Consider the following 8,133-nt stretch of genomic DNA (forward strand, 5'->3'; position numbering starts at 1 on the left):
CTCCTGGTATTTATAGCAGATAATGAGGCCTTTTGGCCCATGCATGGGTTTTCTAATCTTACCCATCTAAACTTGCATTATTTTCACCCTCTTGTTGAAGAAAATCTAGGTAACCTTTAAATGTAACTCAGCAGTCACCCACCACCTGCAGAACTGACTCCCACACTCTTACCAGTCGCTGGGTGTAGATGCTTCCCCTGAATTCGTCAGCAAAAGTTGGGAGCAAGCCTCCTGTCAAATGAAGATGAGGATCAGACAGAAATCAGCACCACCCACCTCAGTAACTACTAAAGGCAAGAACTTTAAATCACTGAGAAGCAGCAAACACCAACCTTCATAAACTTAAGCAAAGGTCTTTGATTGTCAAGAGCTGTAGCATTGCTAACATTGAAAGAAAAAAGAATGAGTATTATACATGTTGCTTGCAGTAAATAGGAATGGTGTAGCTTTGAATTTCAATACATATTTTGATTAGAATGATAGGTTGTTAGGAATTTTATTTTGACTGCTCCCTACTCAATCCCCATTTGCAGGGCAAAAATCTGGTATTACACTTGACACAGGGTATATGACTGTGCAGTTGCTAGGGCAACTGCCTTGCACCTCCCATTGATCAGGGTTCAGTTGTGACCTTTTGTTCTGCCTACGTGGAGTCTGCATGCCTTCCACTCGTCATGTGCTTTGTTCCAGTTCCCTCCCACATCCAAAACAAGTAGGTTAATTGTCCGCTATAAATCGCTCCTGGTGTGTAAGTGAACGGTGGAATCTGGGGGGAGATGATGGGAATGGAGGGGAAGTAGGTTACAGAGAAAATTAATGAGAGCTTTCTGTCAGTCAGTGCAAGCTTGATGGGCTTCTGTGTTGTAAGAATATATTGTAACTAAGATTCCACAAGAATGTGTCAAGTTTGTCATGCCCACATACATGTATGTACAAAAACTTGCAGAAACACCACAAGCACATACCCATAACATCAGGTAAGAAAATATACATAAATTAAACATGATTTATGCACAACTTTTCAAGAAGGAACACAATTTGAAATAAGATTCTAAGTCCATTTTAGTACAATGCAATCGAAGTAGTCAGTGTTGCTATACTGGGGTTGTGCTGGACGGTTCGAGAATTGAAAATTGTTGAAGAGAATCAGCCGTTCTTGAACCTGCTAGTGTGGGACCTTCAGCCGCTGTACCTCCTGCCCAGTGGTAGCTGCGAGAAGGTGGCGTGGTTCAGATGGTGGGGATCATTGATGATGGATCTACCTTCTTGAGGTAACATCTCCTGTGGATATTGCCAATAGTGGGAAGGAAAGTGCCTGTGATGTATTGGGTTGAGCCCACTGCACTCTGCAGCATGTTTCGAGTAGTACCATCCACAGAGACTATTGGAGATACCTAAAGAGGAGCTGAGTTTTGAAGGTTCGGGAGAAGCAGCATTGAAGGCAGGATGAGGCCTGAGGCAGATCAGCCATTGAATAGCGGAGTAGGCTTCAGGGACCACATGGTCCTGTTTCCTTACATCCTGATGTTTCCATCTTTCTTTCCCGGTTCTGGTGAAGAGTCCTCGTTCTTACTTCTCTCTTCACAGACACTGCCTGATCCCCTGAGTGTTTCCAACATTTTCTGTTTTGTTTCAAATTGCTAAGCTGGTTCTGGATTCTCTCAGCTAAAGGAAGTATGACATAGATCAGTTGCAGGCATGGGCTGAGAAATGGCGGATGGAGTTTAACCCAGATAAAGGTGAGGTGTCGCACTTTGGTAGGGCAAAGGCAAGGAGACAGTACAAGGTCAAGGTCAAGGTCCTTAATGTTGCTGAGCAGAGAGATCTTGGCATTCAAGTTCATCCAGCCTTGAAAGCAGCTATGCAGGTCAATAAGGTGAATAAGAAGGCGTATGGGATGCTTGCTTTCATTAGTCAAGGCACTGACTTCAAAAGTCAGGAGGTTATGTTGCAAATTTATGAAACTGTGCTTAGGCTTACTTTTGGAGTATTGTGTACAGTTCTGGTCACTGCACTATAGGAAGGATGTTGAGGCTTTGGAGAGGGAGCAGGAAAGGTTTACCAGGATGCTGCCTGGATTAGAGGGCATGTGCTATCATGACAGGCTGGATAAACGTGCGTTGTTTTCTCTGGACCATCTGAGCTGAGGGGAAATCTCACAGAGGTTTACAAGTTTATGAGAGGCATAGATAGAGTGGACAGAGAGTATCTGTTTCCCAGGGTTGAAGTGTCTATCACCAGAAGGCGTTCATTGAAGGTGAGAGGGGGGTAGTTTCAAGGGGGATTTGAGGGGGGAGTTTTGAGAGTGGTGGATGCCTAGAATGCGCTGCCTGGTATGGTGGTAGTGGCAAATTAGAGGCTGTTGGATGTGAGGAAGATGGAGAGATATGGGCATGGTGCAGGTAGGAAGAATTAGTGTTTGGGTGTTTTTGATTTGCACTTTAGCTGGTTCGGCATAACATAGTGGGCTGAATGGTTTGCTCCTGTGCTGTGCTCTTCCATGTTCTATGGTTTATATTCTAAGAAATCTCTCTTGGTTCATCCCATTGAATCCTTTATTAGGTGTTGGTTAGCTCACCATTCAATATTCCATAGGAAGAATCTGAATCACTGCAAGTTGTCATTAAAGTATATCCCATAAAACATTAGGTCTATGAGACCCTAAGACCATAAGGCTTAGGAGGAAAATGATACAGTAATTTGTGAAAGGATCGCTGCTTTTTACGATGTATGTCCATGATTTAGACTATGGGATTACTGTAATAGATTTGTGGCTAAATTTGCTGATGATACAAAGATAGGTGGAGTGTTGAGGAAACAGAGAGCCTGCAGAAAGACTTAGATAGTTTAGGGGAATGGGCAAAGAAGTGGCAAATGAAATACAATATTGGTAAGTGTATGGTCATGCACTTTGGTAGAAGAAATAAATGGGCAGACAATTATTTAGATGGGGAGAGAATTCAAAATGCAAAGATTCAAAGGGACTTGGGAGTCCTTGTGCAGGATACCCTAAAGGTTAACCTGCAAGTTGAGTTGGTTGTGCAGAAGGCGAATGCAATGTTGACATTCATTTCTAGAGGTATAGAATATAAGAGCAGGAATGTGATGTTGAGGCTCTGTAAGGCACTCATGAGACCATATTTGGATTATTGTGTGCAGTTTTGGGCTCCTTATTTTAGAAAGGATATACTGACATTGGAGAGGGTTCAGAGAAGATTCATGAGAATGATTCCAGGAATGAAAGGGTTACCATATGAGGAACGTCTGGCAGCTCTTGGGCTGTATTCCCTGGAGTTCAGGAGGAATGAGGGGGGATCTCATTGAGACATTCTGAATGTTAAAAGGCTTGAGCAGATTAGATATGGAAATGTTATTTCCCATGGTAGGGGAGTCTAGAACAAGAGGGCACGACTTCAAGATTGGAGGATGTCCATTTAGAACAGAAATGTGGAGAAATTACTTTATTCAGTGGGTGGTAAATCTGTGGAATTTGTTGCCACGAGCAGCTGTGGAGGCCAAGTCATTGGGTGTACTTAAGGCAGAGATAGATAGGTTCTTGATTAGCCAGCGCATCAAAGGGTATGGGGAGAAAGCAGGGGAGTGGGGATGACAGGAAGAATTGGATCAGCCCATGATTGAATGGCGGAGCAGATTCGATGGGCTGAATGGCCTACTTCTGCTCCTATATCTTATGGTCTTATGGAATTGATAGTGTCTGAAGGGAAAGGATATGGCATCAAAGAGTGAGAGCAAGTGGCCTGGAACAGGACTTCTGGCTTTGAATCACTCCTTTGTTTGCTGAACAAATCCCTGGTTCTCAATCTAACTCCCAGCATAATGTGGAATTCCACTGCTCTTTGTTGATTCAGGTGGCAGTGCCTGGGATTGCCTCACCATTCATCGGGGGCCAGTGACGCAGCCCAGCTACATTTGAGTGCAGAGGGCAGAGACACAGAGCTGGCTGGGACTGCCAGGAAAGCCATCTAGCAGCTGTACGGTAAGCAATCTCATTCTTTAATGGGAACTCGTGCACTGAGTGTTTGCTTCCAAGTTAGACCATAAGACCACCACATAAAGGAGCAGAATTAAGCCATTTAGCCAACTGAGTCTGTTCTGCCTTTCAATTAGGGCTGATTTATTATCCCTCTCAACCTGATTTTTCTGCGTTCTCCCTGTAACCTTTGACACCTTTACTAATCAGGAAATTATCAATCTCTGCTTTAAGTATACCCAATGACCTGGCTTCCACAGCTGTATGTAGCAATGAATTCCACAGATTCACTAGCCTCTGGGTAAAAAAATTGCTTCTTGCTCTGTTCAAAAGGGACATCCTTGCATTCTGTACCTTGCTCCACTATTGGGAACATCTTTTCCATGTCCGCTCCATCTAGGCCTTTCGGTATTCAGTACGTTTCAATGAGATCTCCCTCATCCTTTTAAACTCCAGAGAGAACAGGCCCAGAGCTACCAATGTTCCTCATACTTTAACTCTTTCATTCTTGGGATAATTCTTGAGAACCTGCGTTGGACTGTCTCCAATGCAGGCACATCCTTTCTTAGATAAAGTGCTCAGATTTCTCACAATACTTCATGTGGTCTGACAAATGCCTTATAAAGCCTCAGATACTCATTTCTTTGACTTCAGTATCACGCAGCTGCAACCCAAAGAATGATACACAATAAGCGTTGTGTCTATTGTGCACTCTTCCCTGTTCAGTCTCAATGAATGCAAGGAATTCTGCTTGCAGAGGGGGGGAAGTGTTTTGTGCTCAGTCAGGGTCCTTACTCCTTACCGGGGGGTGGGCATGATGGCCTTGATGAGCATCTTATATTGATTTCAGATGGGTGAGAAACAAGTGGAATAGCTGCGGGACTATTTGCTCCAATCCCCACATTTAGACTCTTAGAGCGCCATGAAGTTCAAAGTTCAAAGTAAATTTATTATCCACATATGTCACTGCATAGAACCCCGAGATTAAGTTTCTTGCAGGCATTCACAGTAGAACAAAGAAATACAATGGAATCAATGAAAAGACTGCATCCAGCAGGATGGAGAAAAAAAAAGCAATGTGCAAAAGAGAACAGGTTATGCATACACAAAGAAACAAAAAAAAACAGTAAATATAGAGAACATGAGGTGAAGAGTCCTTGAAAGTGAGTTCACAGCACTGAGAAGGCCCTTCAGCCCATCTAGTTTATGCCAATCTATTATTCTTCCTAGTCCCATTGACTTGCACCTGGACTGTAGCCCTCCATAACACCTCCCATCCATGTACTTATCCAAATGTCTCTTAAATTTTGAAATTGAACCAATTACCAATTTTGAAATTACCAATTCCATTGAGAATTCAGTCTACTCTTTCACCACTCTCTGAGTTTTCCCTTAAGTATTCACCTTTCACACTTAACCTATAACCTTAGTTCCAGTATCACCCAACCTTAGTGGGAAAAGGCTGGTTGCCTTTACCTCAGCTGTACCCCTCATAATATTGTACATCTCTATCAAATCTCCCCTCATTCTCCTCTGCTCCAGGGAATAAAGTCCAAACTTATTCAGCCTTTCCCTTTAATTCGGAGGTCCTTAAGTCCTAGCAACATTGTTGTAAATTTTCTCTGTACTCTTTTAATCTTATTGATATCTTTCCTGAGGTGGGTGAACAGAACTGCACACTGTGTTCCAAATTAGGCCTCATGGATGTTTGATACAACTTGGACATAACATCCCATCTCGTGTACTTAATAACCCTCACAACACGCTGGAGGAACTCAGCAGGTCGGGCAGCATCCGTGGAAACTTAATACATTGATTCATGAAGGCCAGTGTGCTAAAAGCTCTCTTTATGACCCTAAACACAAGGAATTCTGCAGATGCTGGAAATTCAAGCCACACACATCAAAGTTGCTGGTGAATGCAGCAGGCCAGGCAACATCTCTAGGAAGAGGTGCAGTCGACGTTTCAGGCCGAGACCCTTCATCAGGACGTCGACTGTACCTCTTCCCAGAGATGCTGCCTGGCCTTTATGACCCTATCTATCTGTTACACCACTTTCAAGGAATTATGGATCTGTATTCCCAGACACCCTGGTCTACCACACTCCCCAGTGCCCTCCCATTTAAGATTCAAGATTATTTAATTTCATTTCCGGTATACAGGTGTAAAGAGAACAAAATAATTGTTACTGCAGACTGAATGCAGCACAAGTAAATATGCAATAATAGATAACACCATAAATACTGTATACATACATAACAACACACACAAAATACTGGAGAAACTCAGCAGCATCAATGGAAAAGAGTACAGTCGACGTTTTGGGCTAAGACCCTTTATCAGGACTCGAGAAAAAAAATGATGAGCAGTCTGTAGGAGGAGGGGAGGAAGAAACACAAGGTGATAGGTGAAACTGGGAGGGGGAGGGGTGAAGTAAAGAGCTGGGAGGTTGATTGGTGAAAGACATACGGGGCCGGAGAAGGAGGAATCTGATAGGAGAGGACAGAAGGCCATGGAAGAAAGAAAAGGGAGAGGAGCACCAGAGGGAGGAGAAACTGATTCTATAAACTACAGACTCACTTACAAGGACTTTGCAACTCATCTTCTTCTTCTCCTTATTATCTTTATCATCTTATTTGCCTTCTTTTTCACATTGCTTGCTTGACCTTAGACATAGGAGCAGAATTAAGCCACTTGGCTCATCAAATCTGCTCTGCCATTTCATTGTGGCTGATTTGTCCATCTTTGTTTATGGATGGTTTTTGTCATATTTCTTTATTTTCTGTAAATGCCTGCAAGAAAATCAATGTCAGGGTAGTATATGGTAACATATATATATATATATATATATATAAAATTTGTTAATAAATTTGACTTTGACTTGACTTTACAGGTGTTAATTCACATGGATAATCTGTGAGCCTTTGCTTCCCTTGTTGGATCTCCCTGACTCCATTTCAGGAGAGATAAACAGCCATTACACTGTTTGTTTTCATTGAAGCTCAGTGGTTGACATGACTGCATTCTGGCCCTGATCGAGCATTCATGTAATCCTGCCACTCAGATCTGTGAAATCAGAAATCTAAAGTACATTTTAAGTGGCGGCAGCAGTGAAGGAGCATGGTAGAATAAGATATTGAGAAATTGTTTACAGTAATGGTCAGCTGGTACTTAACCAGGGCATTATAGTGTGCAATCTGCTGCTTAACATGATTAAGGTCAAAGTTGAACAGCTGTCAGTCTTGTGCTGAAGTGCTTTTGGTGATAACCTTATAAAGGGTCGTATTCATTTGCAGGAGATGAAAAAAGAAGACTGCAGCTGCTGGAAATCTGAACTGAAGAAGAAACGGTGGACTCGCTCAGCATCCAGGCAGAGTAACTATTTCAGGTCAAAGCATCTTTCCCACCTTCCTGCTGATGAAGGGGTTTGAACTTGAAATGTCCTTTGTTTCTTCAAGCATTTCCAGCATTTTGGATTTCCATCTCACTTATCTCCAGCTCTGCGGGTGACATGAAACAAATGTGAAATTATGAACACAAGGGATTCTGCAGGTGTCGGAAATCTTGAGCAACGCACACAAAATGCTGGAGAAAGTCAGCAAGTCAGGCAGCGTCTATGGAGAGGGATAAACAGTCGACATTTCTGGCCAAGATCGGAAAGAAAGGGGACAGAAGCCAGAAGAAGCTGGGAGGGGAAAGAGTTAAAGCTTGCAGGTGATAGGTGAAGCCAGGTGAGGGAGGGTGGGGAAGTGGGGACTAGGTAAGAAGCTGGCAGCTGATAGGTTCAGGAGGTAGAGAGATGAAGAAGAAGGGATCTGAAAGAGAGAGAGAAGGAGGAGGGAAACCAAAGGGAGGCGATGGGCAGGTGAAGGGAAGGGGTGAGAGGGGAACCAGAATGAGAAATAGAAAAAAGAGTGAAGAGGGATGATGAGTATTTCACTTCAACATCTCGATACTTTGTGGCCTCTGGAGAACTTTCATTGATGGCTTAGATGTTCCAGTTGCAAAGATCAGGGACTATACATCGGATGGATTCAGCGACTGTGAATCAAATTAAATGCAGAATAACAACAAAACAAATAAAACAATTATTGGAATTGTGCTGTTCCTGTGTCTGTTCACTGATATAATAGACCTATTAA

At 42.9% G+C, this 8,133-nt stretch overlaps 1 long non-coding RNA gene across 2 annotated transcripts in view; it reads left to right on the plus strand.

The window, feature by feature from the left end:
• LOC134351003 (uncharacterized) overlaps nucleotides 1-7,716 on the plus strand; it is a 48,569-nt gene extending 40,853 nt beyond the window's left edge. For both annotated transcript variants that reach the window (XR_010019041.1, XR_010019040.1), the window contains exons 2-3: nucleotides 3,870-3,997; nucleotides 7,288-7,716. This is a non-coding gene — a long non-coding RNA (uncharacterized LOC134351003). The remainder of the gene's footprint in view (nucleotides 1-3,869; nucleotides 3,998-7,287) is intronic.
• Nucleotides 7,717-8,133: the final 417 nt, after the last annotated feature.

Source organism: Mobula hypostoma, chromosome 8 (assembly GCF_963921235.1).
Source record: "Mobula hypostoma chromosome 8, sMobHyp1.1, whole genome shotgun sequence".
Taxonomy (NCBI): domain Eukaryota; kingdom Metazoa; phylum Chordata; class Chondrichthyes; order Myliobatiformes; family Myliobatidae; genus Mobula; species Mobula hypostoma.